Here is a 12,266-nt window from a genome sequence, read left to right as displayed (position 1 = left end):
AGGACCTATGGGCAGTAAGAGCTGCAGCATGGGGACAGGATCCATGGGCAGTGAAGAGGTGCAATGGGTTGAGGGCAGGGCTAAATTTATAAGGCATAGGTATGTGAGTTATTTCTTTACAAGACAAAGGAAAGATCATGAAAAAAGTCGTTAAAATGGTATCAGTGCAGGTGTGGTCTGGTTTTTGCGTGGTCCTATAACTTTGGATCGGAATCAGGTCAGATCAGGTCAAGACATCCTACGCTTCACTTACAGGAGGATGATATATACCAGTAGGTAGGGCAGGACGCCTTGGGCATTTCTCCCTGGGGCAGCCTTGATCCTCATCATATCTATCCATCGATCCACTGTATTTTTTATGCATCTCAAAGTAAATTGCAGACTTCAGTACAGTTCTCCATAGTTACTTCAGTATGCCTATCTTTACCTAGAATTCATTATTTGCCTACAGTTTTTTGAGGTAAAATCTATAAGCAATGAAATGTAGAGTCTTAAGTATACATTTGCCAAATTTTGACTAATGCATAAACCTGTGCAACCCAACTCCTATCAGGATATGGAAGATTACCATCACCCCAGAAAGTTCCCTCTTGCTGCTCCCCATTCAATCCCCAGAGGAAACCACCGCTCTGATTTTTTGCCACCATGGGTTAGTTTTGCCTGTTCTAGAACTTTATATAAATCGAATCATACAGAATATACTCTTTTGTGTAAGGCTTGTTTCACTCAACATAATGGTTTTGAGAGTCACCCACATTGTTGCACATATCAGTAGTTTGTTCTCTTTTTATTTGGAGGAATATTCCCAACACAGCACTGTTACCCATTTTCCTATTGATGGACATCAGGGCTTTTTCCAGTTTGGAGATACTAAGAATAAAGCTGATATAAACATTCTTGTACAAGTCTTTTTGAAGACATGTACTTTCATTTCTCTCAGGTCAACACCTGGAAGTGGAACTGCTGGGTCGTAGAGTTTGTGTGTAATTAGTCGTAAAAGAACTGGACTTTTCCAAAGTGGTCACAACCATTGTACACTCCCACTAACAGTGTATGAGGTTCTGGTTGCTCCTTATCCTCACCAGTCTTTGGGGGCACGGGAGGTCAGTCGCTTAAATTTTAGCCATTCTGGGTTGTATGTAGTTGTATCTCATGCTGGTTTTAATTTGCACTGCCCTGGTTGTTAATGATATTGAGACTTTTTCATGTGCCTATTATCCATCCATATATCGACTTTTGGGAAACATGTGTGTTTCAAATCTTTTGCCAATTTTTTATTTGGGTTGTTTGCCTCTCTATTATTGAGTTGTAGAAATTCTTTATATATCCTGGATATCAGTTCTTTTCAGATATGTTTTGCAAAATTCTCCCCCCTCAAGTCTGTACCTTGCCTATTCCTTTATTTAACAATGTCTTTGATGAGAAAAAGCTTACGATATGGATGAAGTCTAGTTTATCACTTTTTAAATTTATAGTTATTGCTTTCTGTGTCCTGTCTAAGAAACGTTTCCTACCCTCAAGCCACAAAGATTCTGTTTTCTTCTAGAAGCTTTAGTGTTTTAGCTTTTATGTTTATATCTATGATGTTGAATTACTCTTTGTGTATGGTGTGAGGCAGGAGTTGAGGCTCATTTTTTCTATCTGGATATCCAGTTATTTCAGCCCCATTTATTGAAAAGACTTTCTTTCACCACTGGATTGCTTTGGCACTACAGTCAAACATCAAACGACTATATAAGTGTGGGTCTATTTCTCAGCTCTCTCTTCTGTCCCTTGATCTGTTTGTTGATCCTTATGATGGTACACGCTATATTAATCACTGTAGTTTTGTATTAAGTCTTGAAGCAAGGTAATATAAGTCCTTTACTTTCTTTTTCAAGATTGCTTTGGATATTCTAGGTCCTTTGCATTTCCATATAAATTTGAGAACAGCTTGTCAATTTCTACAAAAAAGTCTGTTGAGACGATGATTGCGATTGTGTTAAATCTATAAATCATTTGAGAATTAACAATATTGAGTCTTCCAAGCCATGAACATGGTACGTCTCTCGACGTATTTAGATCTTTTAAAAACTTCCCTCAGGAATGTTTTGTAGTTTCCAGTGTGAAAGTCTTGCACATCTTTTGTCAAATTTATACTTCACTATTTCCTGTTTATTGATGTTAGTGTAAACTGGATTGTTTTTTAAATTTCACTTTTCAATTATTTACTGCTAAAAAATATGGAACACTTCACAAATTTGCAAATCATCTTTGTGCAGGGACCAGGTTAATCTTCTGTATCATTCCAGTTTTAGTATATGGGCTGCCAAAGTGACATTATATGTCTTCTTAATAAAAATATAATATGAGAGGGTGGGGGGAGGTCGAAAGGGGTAAAGGTGCATATATGTGTGGTGATGGATAAAAACTAGACTATTGGTGGTGAGCACGATGCAGTCTATACAAAAACTAATATATAATAATGTACACCTGAAATTTACACAATGTTATAAGCCAATATCACCTCAATAAAATAATTTTTAAAAATTTAAGAAATGGAAAAAAAACACGATATGATCCACTCTTGTAAATTTTTAAGCAAAGATACACTCCAGGCAGGTAAGTCCCTTCTCTCCTGGGGCTTCTTGTCCCCCCAGCACACCGCCAAGGACCCCTCCTTGGGGCACTGTGGGGCCTCCGCCCAGGAGGACCTGCTCTGCTGGGTTGCCATCTGGCTGTCTCAGCCTGGATCCCTACGTGATCCATGACAAACTCCACACACTCACACCAGCCGTGATTCTGTAAAATGGTCCCCCGGTCCTAAAGCAGGGCATCCAAAATGCTTCCCGGGCCAGCGCCTGATTTATTGGGTCAGTCCTCACATCCATCCCTAAATATTACTGGAGAGGAGAGAGATAACCCCACCTCATGGACCTCAGGACAGCCAGAAAGAGTGAGAAGACAGACACATCCATCAGGCTCTTTAGATTCCATTTCTAACCCTGCGGGCTGGCCATTTTGGGTCTTGGGGGGAAGGCAGTGCCTCCCCCAAAAGCTGCTAGCCTTAGCCTGCAGGCGCTCCTGGGGCATGCGGAAACCTCTCTTCGGCCTCAGATGAGACTCGCCTGACATGCTTTCTAAGCTAACCCACAGCTTCACTTCCTCTTTTGTTATTGTAGTTTATTATGTTGTGTAAATATATACAACATAAAATTTACCATTTTAACAGTTTTAAAGCAGACAGTTCAGTGGCATTAAGTACATTCACACTGTCGTGCAACCATCCCCACCATCCATCTCCAGAACTGTTTCGTCATCCCACATGAGAGTTTCATCTTATAAAACATCTTTCTTCTGATCTTATGCTTTTGAAGAATGAATTAAAAGAGGATTCCCCAGCCCTCCGCTCCCAAACCACTTGGCAGCCCCAGGAGTCACAATGTGAGAGAAATCTTTCCTGGCGGTCCCTATCAGCTGGTCCATGCCTCCCTGGTTTAGCCCAGCTCAGGGCTGTGAGACTGCAGGTCCCCGCTCCTGAAGGGGGCGGTGGATTCCTGGGGGGATGGGGCCTCTGGGTTAGCTCCAGCCTTCCCTCTGCTCTGCCCATGGCTCCATTAGGGAGGCTGCAGTCCTGCCTACCCCCTCAATTATCTGGGGTCTCCATTCCTTCCCACTCTTCCACTCAGGACCCCACGGCTTTTCTGAGCCTCTACAAGCCCCTCTGAGGGCAGTGAGGGGAATTTGAGACCTTTCCTCAAAAGCGAGGCTATCCTTCCTTGGGGAGAGCCTGAGGCTGATGGTCATCGGGGCAGAACTGCCCTGCCTGCGTGGCAGACTCGGGTTCTTCGCAGTATAACCGGCTTCAGAGAAGGAGTTTGATCTTCTAAGTCTCAGCCCTGTTCAGCAGCCCCAGGGCCCCCCGCCTGCTCTAGCCCCCTCTCCTGATGGGCTTCTGGGAGAAGCCTGGGCTGCTTCCTCCTTTTCTCTTTGGGTTCTCACATCCGTGAATGGATGGTTCCATTCCATTTCCATGGGACCCCAGGTGAGGGGTTTCTGGGCTCTGTGCAGTCCTGACAGGGCAGGCCTGGGCCATGCCTCACTGGCTTCAGAAAAGGGAGGGCCAGTCCCGCAGGGCTCTGGAATGTTCTGGCCCTGAGACATGGTTTGCCCAGGGGGTATTCCTGGGGTGAGAGTGGAGGTAGGGTTGGACAACAGAGTAGTGTCCCAGGCTTTGGGTTAGCAGGCGTCCAAGAGGTGACAGGGCAGAAGTGAGGCAAGCACAACTCAGGCTTACCCTGATACTTCTGCAGCCCACTCCACCCTCCACCACATCTCTGAGCCACAGTAAGTAGAGGGACTGCTCAATCAGCTGTGTGACATCCAGCAACTTACTTAATCTTTCTGAGCTGTAAAAATGGAGATTTAAAAAAATACTTACCCAGAAGGGTTTTTGGAAGATTAAATATGCATGCTTCGAGTGCAATGCCAGGCACTCAGCAAGTGTATGATAAACGTTCTTTTCCTTTCTGCTTGCTTCTCTACAACAGCTTTATGTGCATTGCTCTGGCTCTATCAAGGAAGGTAGGCAAGCTGGCAAGTCCCAGAAGGGACAAGGAAGCCACTGTTGCCTCTTCATGCCCAGAAATACTGCCACAAATGGATGGCTCCCCCCAGGGGCCACCAGTAACACGGAAGCACTGAGACTCTGGACAGAATGGACACTGGGGCAAACGTCTGCTGTAGAGAAGAAACAATGTCCCCGGAAGACCTGCCCCTCACCCTGACCCTCCAAGGACATATGTTCTTCGCGTCAGTAAAAATTCCCAGACGTGGGACCTCAAGACTCCCCGTCCAACTGGACCTGGAGTTGTCCAGATACCCCAGCTGCTTTCTCAAAGGAGGGGAAGGACATTTTCGTCCTCATCACCCTCAGACAGAAACCAGAGTCTTAGAGCGAGGAGGGAGTTACTCCCATGCCCAGGCCCCGCTCCAATCCACTTCACTTAGAATCTTTGGCGCTGGCGCCAGCTGTAGGTATGTTTTTAAAGCCCTCAGCTGCTTCTAATATGAAACCAGGGTTAAGAACTGCTGGTCTAGTCCAACCTTCTTATTGTAAAGATAAAAACACACAGGGGAAAAAAACAACCCCACAAAAGCTAAAAGAAAGAAAATTTAAAGTGACAGCATGTAGCGCAAAGAAGCTGCCCCAAAGAGGAAGCCTACTATTATTTCATTATTTCTGTGATTGCTCTAGACAGGGCTGGCTTCACGGACATGTGACTTGTACAGTCGCACAGGCTCTCATGCTCACAAGGGCCCCGTGCTTGGCTGAATGCTCTGCTGTTCTGAAATTTTTAATTTTTTTAACAAGCGGTCCCACATTCTCACTTTGCTCTGGGCCTTGTAGGCTATGTAGCTGGTGCTGGACCTCCATCACAAGATCTTAAAAGCAGAGTGGGTTATCAGCCCGTTAAAGAAAGATGAGGCTCCTACTCAGGGCTCTGAGGCTTGCTGGTGTGAGGCTGGCCAGGGCCTCTGTTGCCCAAGGAATGAGGTGTCCTCGCATCTCCTGAGGGGAGCAGGGCAAGAGCTTTAGTGCTCCCTCTTATCAGCTGTCAGAGGCCCACTGAGCCTCAGTTCCCTCATCTGTAAAGAAGAGGAAGTAATGCCTGCCTTGCAGCATTACTGTGAGCAGTGCCCAGATCACGACTGCCCACTAGGTGCTGGAAATATGTGACTTCCCTTCCCTTTACTGCGAAAAGGGGGAAGCATTCTTCCCCAAAAGAATGAGACCCATGTGCTCCACGTACAGCCTTGTCAGTCACCCAAGGTCCTTTTTCTCCCCGAGAGGCCCAACTAGAATTACTTCCCAGACTTTGCTCTTCTCACGGCCAACTAAAGACCACAGTTCTGGGGAAAGGTTTCTGCTGCGGTGGGGCACGCGAGCTTCAGGGCCCTAGTGAGCGGGGTCACTACTACTGCCCTCTCGTGGCAATTTATCTGTATCTGCACACATTCCAAAAATCCTTCAGGGAAATAAATGCCTGATAACATACTACAATTCAATTAAAAAAATAATTTATTGCTACTCTGCTAGGCACTAAGGACACAAAGATAAAACACAGTTCTTGCCTTCTAAGAACGCACAGTTTAGAGAACGAAGCAAACTGTTAAAGAGATAGCTTGAATACAGCACAATGTGATGTTACAATCAAAACGATGAGTCCTGACTTCTGGTTCCAAACAAAATGGAGTGGATGCATTTATTCCTATTCTTCCTGCTAAGTAAAGCTAAAAAGCCCTGGACTTTCTACATAAACAAACATCAGAAGTCTCTGAAAGGTTGAGAAGAGGCAGACTGGCTGGGGATCTGGAGACTCAAGGAATGACATGGCAGTGAGGTTTTTTCCCTTTTATATCCCAAGTAGATACTGGAGAATGTGACAACCTAATACAACCAATGGATGCAGACGACAGAAACCCCAAGAAAAGTCTGCTCTCTCTAGTCAAAAGATCAGGAAAGGGGCAGACTAGCAAGACAGAAAACTTTTAGACAATAATCAATCCAGTCCAGCCAAACTCCAAGAAAAACTACAGCCCAGCCCCATCAGCAAAGGTTGAGTGGGGGCCCACACTTCCACCCTCGTGGGCATAATGAGGCCACCCCTTCTCCTGCCAGGGAAGGCCAAGTGGGGAGTCCGGGCTTCTATCCCGGCCCGGCTGTAATGAGGCCCCCCTCCTGCAGTGTCAGCCGAGGCCAGCTGGAGAACCTGGACTTCCACATCCATCAGGCAGAAGCAAGATGCCCTCCCTACCCCTGCTGGGGTGAGGTCAGAGGAGGCCTAGTGGAGAAAGAGGACTTTCACCGCCACCCAGCAGGGATGCAGCCCCACCCCCACACCACCCAGTGTCAGTGGAGGCCACAGGGGGCCAGGTGGAAGTGGCACGACATTTTTCAAGTGATGGAAAAAAAAGAACTGTCCACGCAGAAATCCATATCAGTGAAAATATCCTTCAGGAATAAAGGGAAAATTAAGACATTCTCAGATGAAGGAAAATTAAGGAATTTACCGCCAGCAGACTTACCCTAAGAGAATGGCTAGTAGAAGTTTTGAAACAGGAAGGAAATGATAAAAGAAGGCATCTTGAAACAATGGGAAGGAAGAAAGAACAATGGACAGAGTTTTAAAAAACGGGTAAATTCAATAAGCTTTCTTTCTCTTCTTGTTTTCTATATTATGTTTGATGGTTAAAGCAAAAATTATTACATTGTCTAATGTGGTTATCAATATTTGTAAAGGAAATATTTAAGACAATTATAAGGGAGGGAAGGTAAAAGGACTTAGAGGGAGGTAATATTTCTATAATTACTACATTACACTTCATCAATAGACTGTGGTAAGTTATACATATATAATGTAATACTTAGACAAAACACTAAAAAAATCTATACAAAGAAATACACTAAAAAATACAATTGATAAATCAAAATGGAATTTAAAAAAAATGTTTAACCCACAGGGAAGCAGGGGGGAAAAAAAGAAAACCAAAAAACAAAAAATAAAATGGCACACTTAAGCCCTAATAATCACTAATTACATTAAATGCAGATAGTCTAAACGCATCAATTAAAAGACAGAGATTGGCAGAATAGATTTTGTAAAATGACTCAATGAGATGTTACTTAAAGAAACTCACTTCAAATGTAATGACATAGGTAGGTCGCCAATAAAAACATGAAACAAGATACGCCATGCAAACATTAAAGAAAGCAAGAGGGGCCATAAGGAGAGCAGATAAAGTACCTTAGAGCAAAGAAAATCACCAGTTATAGAGAGGGCTATTACACAGTGACAAAAGAGTCAACCATCAAGAAGACATAATTCTAAACGTGTTTGTGTCAAACAACAGAGATTAGCCCTGAGCTAACTACTGCCAATCCTCCTCTTTTTGCTGAGGAAGACTGGCCCTGAGCTAACATCTGTGCCCATCTCCCTCTACTTTATACGTGGGATGCCTACCACAGCATGGTGTGCCACGCGGTGCCATGTCTGCACCCGGGATCCAAACTGGTGAACCTGGGGCCGCCAAAGCGGAACGTGTGCACTTAACTGGTGTGCCACTGGCCGGGTCCCCAGCCCCCTGGTCATTTTTAAATGTACAGTTCAGTAGTGTCAACCATATTCACCTTGTTGTGTAACAACTTCCCAACTCATTTTATGAGGCCAGTGTTACCTGATACCAAAGCCAGACATATATATTACAAGGAAAGAAAGCTATTGACCAACATTCCTCATGAATAGAGATGCAAAAATCTTTAAAATATTAGCAAATAGAATTCATCAATTTATAAAGAGAATTATAAACTATGACCAACTGAGACTTATTTCTGGTACGCAAGGCTGATTCAACATTAAAAAATCAGTCAATGTAATCCACCATATAAACAAACAAAAATCACATGATCATATCATTAGGTGCAGAAGCATTTGACAAAATTCAACACCCATTTATGATAAAAACTCTTAGAAAACAAGAGTAAAGGAGAAATTTTTCAACTTGACAGAGAACATCTACAAAACAGCTAACAAGATACTTAATGGCAAAAAGTTAAATGCCTTCCTTCTAAGATCAGAAACAGGGGCCAGCCCAGTGGCATAGTGGTTAAGTTTGCACACTCCACTTCGGCGGCCTGGGGTTCGCAGGTTTGGATCCTGGGCGCAGACCTAGCACTGTTCATCAAGCGACACTGTGGCAGCATCTCACATAAAAAAAGAGAGGAAGACTGGCACAGATGTTAGCTCAGGGCCAATCTTCCTCACCAAAAAAAGAAAAAACATGGGGCCAGCCTGGTGGCATAGTGGTTAAATTTTCACGCTCCACTTCAGTGGCCCGGGTTCATGGGTTCAGATCCCAGGCATGGACCTATACCACTCAACAAGTCATGCTGTGGTGGCATCCCACATACAAAAACAGAGGAAGACTTGCAATGGATGTTAGCTCAGCGCCAATCTTCCTCACCAAATAAGTAGGAGGACTCACTCCACATGATTTTAAAATTTATTATATGGCTACAGTAGTCAAGACTGTGTGGTATTGGAAGACGGACAGAAACACAGATCAATGGAACAGAATAAAGAAACCAAAATAGACCATACAAATATGCCCAATTGATTTTTTTTTTGTAGCTCACAGATTTTTTTTTACTATGATAAAATGTAGATAATATAAAATTCACCATTTAAAAAATTGTAGTAAAATATACATAATATAAAGTTTATCATTTTTAAGTGTCCAGTTCAGTGGCATTCAGGGCACTCACATTGTTGTGCAACCACCACCAGCCTTCATCTCCAGAACTTTCCTCGTCTTCCCAGACTGAACCACCGTACTCATTAAGCAGTAACTCCCACTCCCCCTCCCCCCACCCCCCGGCAACCACCATTCTGCTTTCTGTCTCTATGACTTTGACTGCTATAGGGACCTCGTGTCAGTGGAGCCATACAGTACACAGTCCCTTTGTGACTGGCTTATTTCACTTAGCATCACGTCTTCAAGGATTGGTTTTTTATAAGGGTGCCAAAGCAATTCGATGAAGAAAGGATAGTGCTTTCAACAAATGGTGCTGGACCATTTGAATATCCATAGACAAAAAAATGAACCTCGATCTATGATTATTTCAAAATAAAAAATGAAAAAAAACCATGTTATCAGCCAAACCATACTGATCTCACACAACGGGAAGAGGGACTGGGTGTGTGCAATAATCATTCCCACTTACGAGGGGAGAGAAGAGGAGGGGCACAGCACTTTGAGCCACAGTGATACCAAGATCTTGGTAGGAAGAGATTTGGAGCTCCCTTCAACTGAGGGTGATTTCTTCCCCTGATTAGGTCAGTTTCTGCTCCCTGGGCATAGCTATTCAGGCCAGACTCCTGGTTTTCCTTTCTCTTGCCTGACTTCACTTGTAGGTCCATAAGAGGTTACGGCTTTCTTGGGGTCTTACCATCTATTACACTCTATGTAAGATCCTGTAGGTCCGTACGTCATTATTTTCATCCAAACAAATACTATTTTTCTCAGTTCAAGCTTTGTGACTTTTTTGGTGCCAAACACACACATATACACACAGAGGCAATTTTTAAATCTATTTGATTGCATTGAGCTCCAAGTGTAATTAGACGTGTCCTCAATTCATTCTGGCTATTTTTTCTCTCTCTCATCTTGATTAAAATATCTTGAGCTTAGAGACAGCCCTGATGATGGCCTAGTGGTTAAAGTTCAGAGCTCTTACTGCTTCAGGGGCCCAGGTTCGGTTCCTGGATGCAGAACCACACAACTGGTCTGTGAGTAGCCATGCTGTGGCAGCAGCTCATATAGAAGAACCAGAAGGACTTACAACTAGGATATACAACCATGCACTGGGGCTTTAGGGGGAAAAAAAAGAGAAAAGAGGAAGATTGGCAACAGAGGTTAGCTCAAAGCGAATCATTCCTGCCAAATATACATACATATATATATGTATCGCCATATATCTATATATATATCTTGAGCTTATTAGTTGTGGCAAAAGCACACACTTTTTTTTTTTTTTAATTCTGGAACAGTTCAGCCAACTGAAAACAGGTGTAATCCAATTATTACTTTAAACCAAAAGTATGAAAGCCACAGCCCAGGTTAGATTTTTGCTTTCTTTCAATATGCTTTTTTTTTTTTTTCTGGTAGAAAGTCTATGCTGTTGGATTGTTCTTGAATTTTTCCAATAAAAAAAATGTAATGGGAACACAGAAACGGCTGTGTTCATTCTGTCTGGGGAACGCAGGAAGAGCAAGAAAGAAGGTACAGCCAGGCCCCTCAGCATGACCCAACGCTGTGAGCATGTTCCCCTGGCTGTCTTGCTCTCACTCTGCAACAGCCATTTCCAACCTTCTGTTTCCTCTGACTCCCACGCATTTATCTACCCCCGCACTCAGCCCTGCCTCCTTCCTCAGAAAAAGTTAAAACCATCAGATGAGAAACCCTCAGCTGTGAGCACCCAACAAGAGACCTGCCTTCTGCAGCTGCAGAGTCCTCTTACCACGGAGAGGCTGCCTCCTCCCACTTCAGGATAACAACCCCCTGTATTAAATCCTTGTTTCAAATACCTACAGTGGTCTCTGAGTTCTGCACTGAACCCATGACCCTTTTTACCAAGGCTCCCGGATCATCTGCAGTACCTGGATTTTAATCCCTTACAGCTCTGTCTATCCCCTAAACTGACCCCATCTCCCACTCTTTCTTGACCTCCCTATGGTGTCTTCTGGATGGCAGTGTACCATTAACAAACTCTCCTATGTCCTCAGCCTCTACCCTGAATATTCCCTTCTCCTCCGCCCTGTTGGAAACTGGCTAATCCCTGCAGACAGCACTTCCCCTGGAGCCTCCTCAAGTAAGGGCTACTGTCCCTGTCACACCCCTCATTCCACTTGGCCTGGAGGTGGGGGTGGCTGTCCTCCTTTCCCCTCCTCCATAAAGCCCCAGCCACTTTGAAATAATTTACATAAGACTACACCCTGTCTTCTTGTAACAGTCACCTGCAGATCTCTTCTTCATTCACTGAACATCTTGGCCACTGGCTTACTCTCTCTCTCCACCACTGCCCTGTCATCATTCTTGATAACTTCAGCATCTGTGTAAATGACCCATCTAACACCATACCTTTCAGTTGATCGTGACAGTCTCCTCCAATTTCCCAGCCTCCCTTGCAGCTATGGGTCGCCATGTGACCCATTTCAGTCCAATGAGACTGAAGTCAATATCTGAAGGTAGGAGTGGTTTCTGTGAAAGCTTAGCTTTCCTGCTGGGGGATATGCTCTCCTCTCTACCTTGAATACCAACGGGGCGTATGCAGCTTTCTTGTGATTATGAGCATGTGGAAAAAGCAGAAGCATGGCACACTTGTCAGTTCTGACATCATTCAACCAATGAACCCACACCAACACTACTGATATCCAATCTTCTTGCTATGTAAAGGGGAAAAAGTTCCATTTGTTTAAACTGTTGTGGTCAAATTTTCTGTCCTTGCAGCTGAAATAATTTCTAATCTACAACCTCTCCCTAGTGCACATCCTCAGACCCCTCACCCTTCTCTTTCACTAGTGGTTCTTGCCCAGCAACACCAAATCCTGGTGTGTCTGGGGCTGCTAGTTATTCCCCAATACCCATTCTCCTTTTTCCCTTTAGTAATAGAACCCTAAGGCTGTCACAGAGACCATGGTCTTCAGCATAAAGAGATCCTCCCAGAG

At 44.0% G+C, this 12,266-nt stretch overlaps 1 non-coding gene across 1 annotated transcript; it reads right to left on the bottom strand.

The window, feature by feature from the left end:
* Positions 1-2,216: 2,216 nt before the first annotated feature.
* LOC111769857 (U6 spliceosomal RNA) lies at positions 2,217-2,319 on the bottom strand. Its single transcript, XR_002802686.1, has one exon. It is a non-coding gene; the product is annotated as a U6 spliceosomal RNA (small nuclear RNA).
* Positions 2,320-12,266: the final 9,947 nt, after the last annotated feature.

Source organism: Equus caballus, chromosome 1 (genome assembly GCF_041296265.1).
Source record: "Equus caballus isolate H_3958 breed thoroughbred chromosome 1, TB-T2T, whole genome shotgun sequence".
NCBI lineage: Eukaryota > Metazoa > Chordata > Mammalia > Perissodactyla > Equidae > Equus > Equus caballus.
This window is presented reverse-complemented; position numbering and strand designations above follow the sequence as displayed.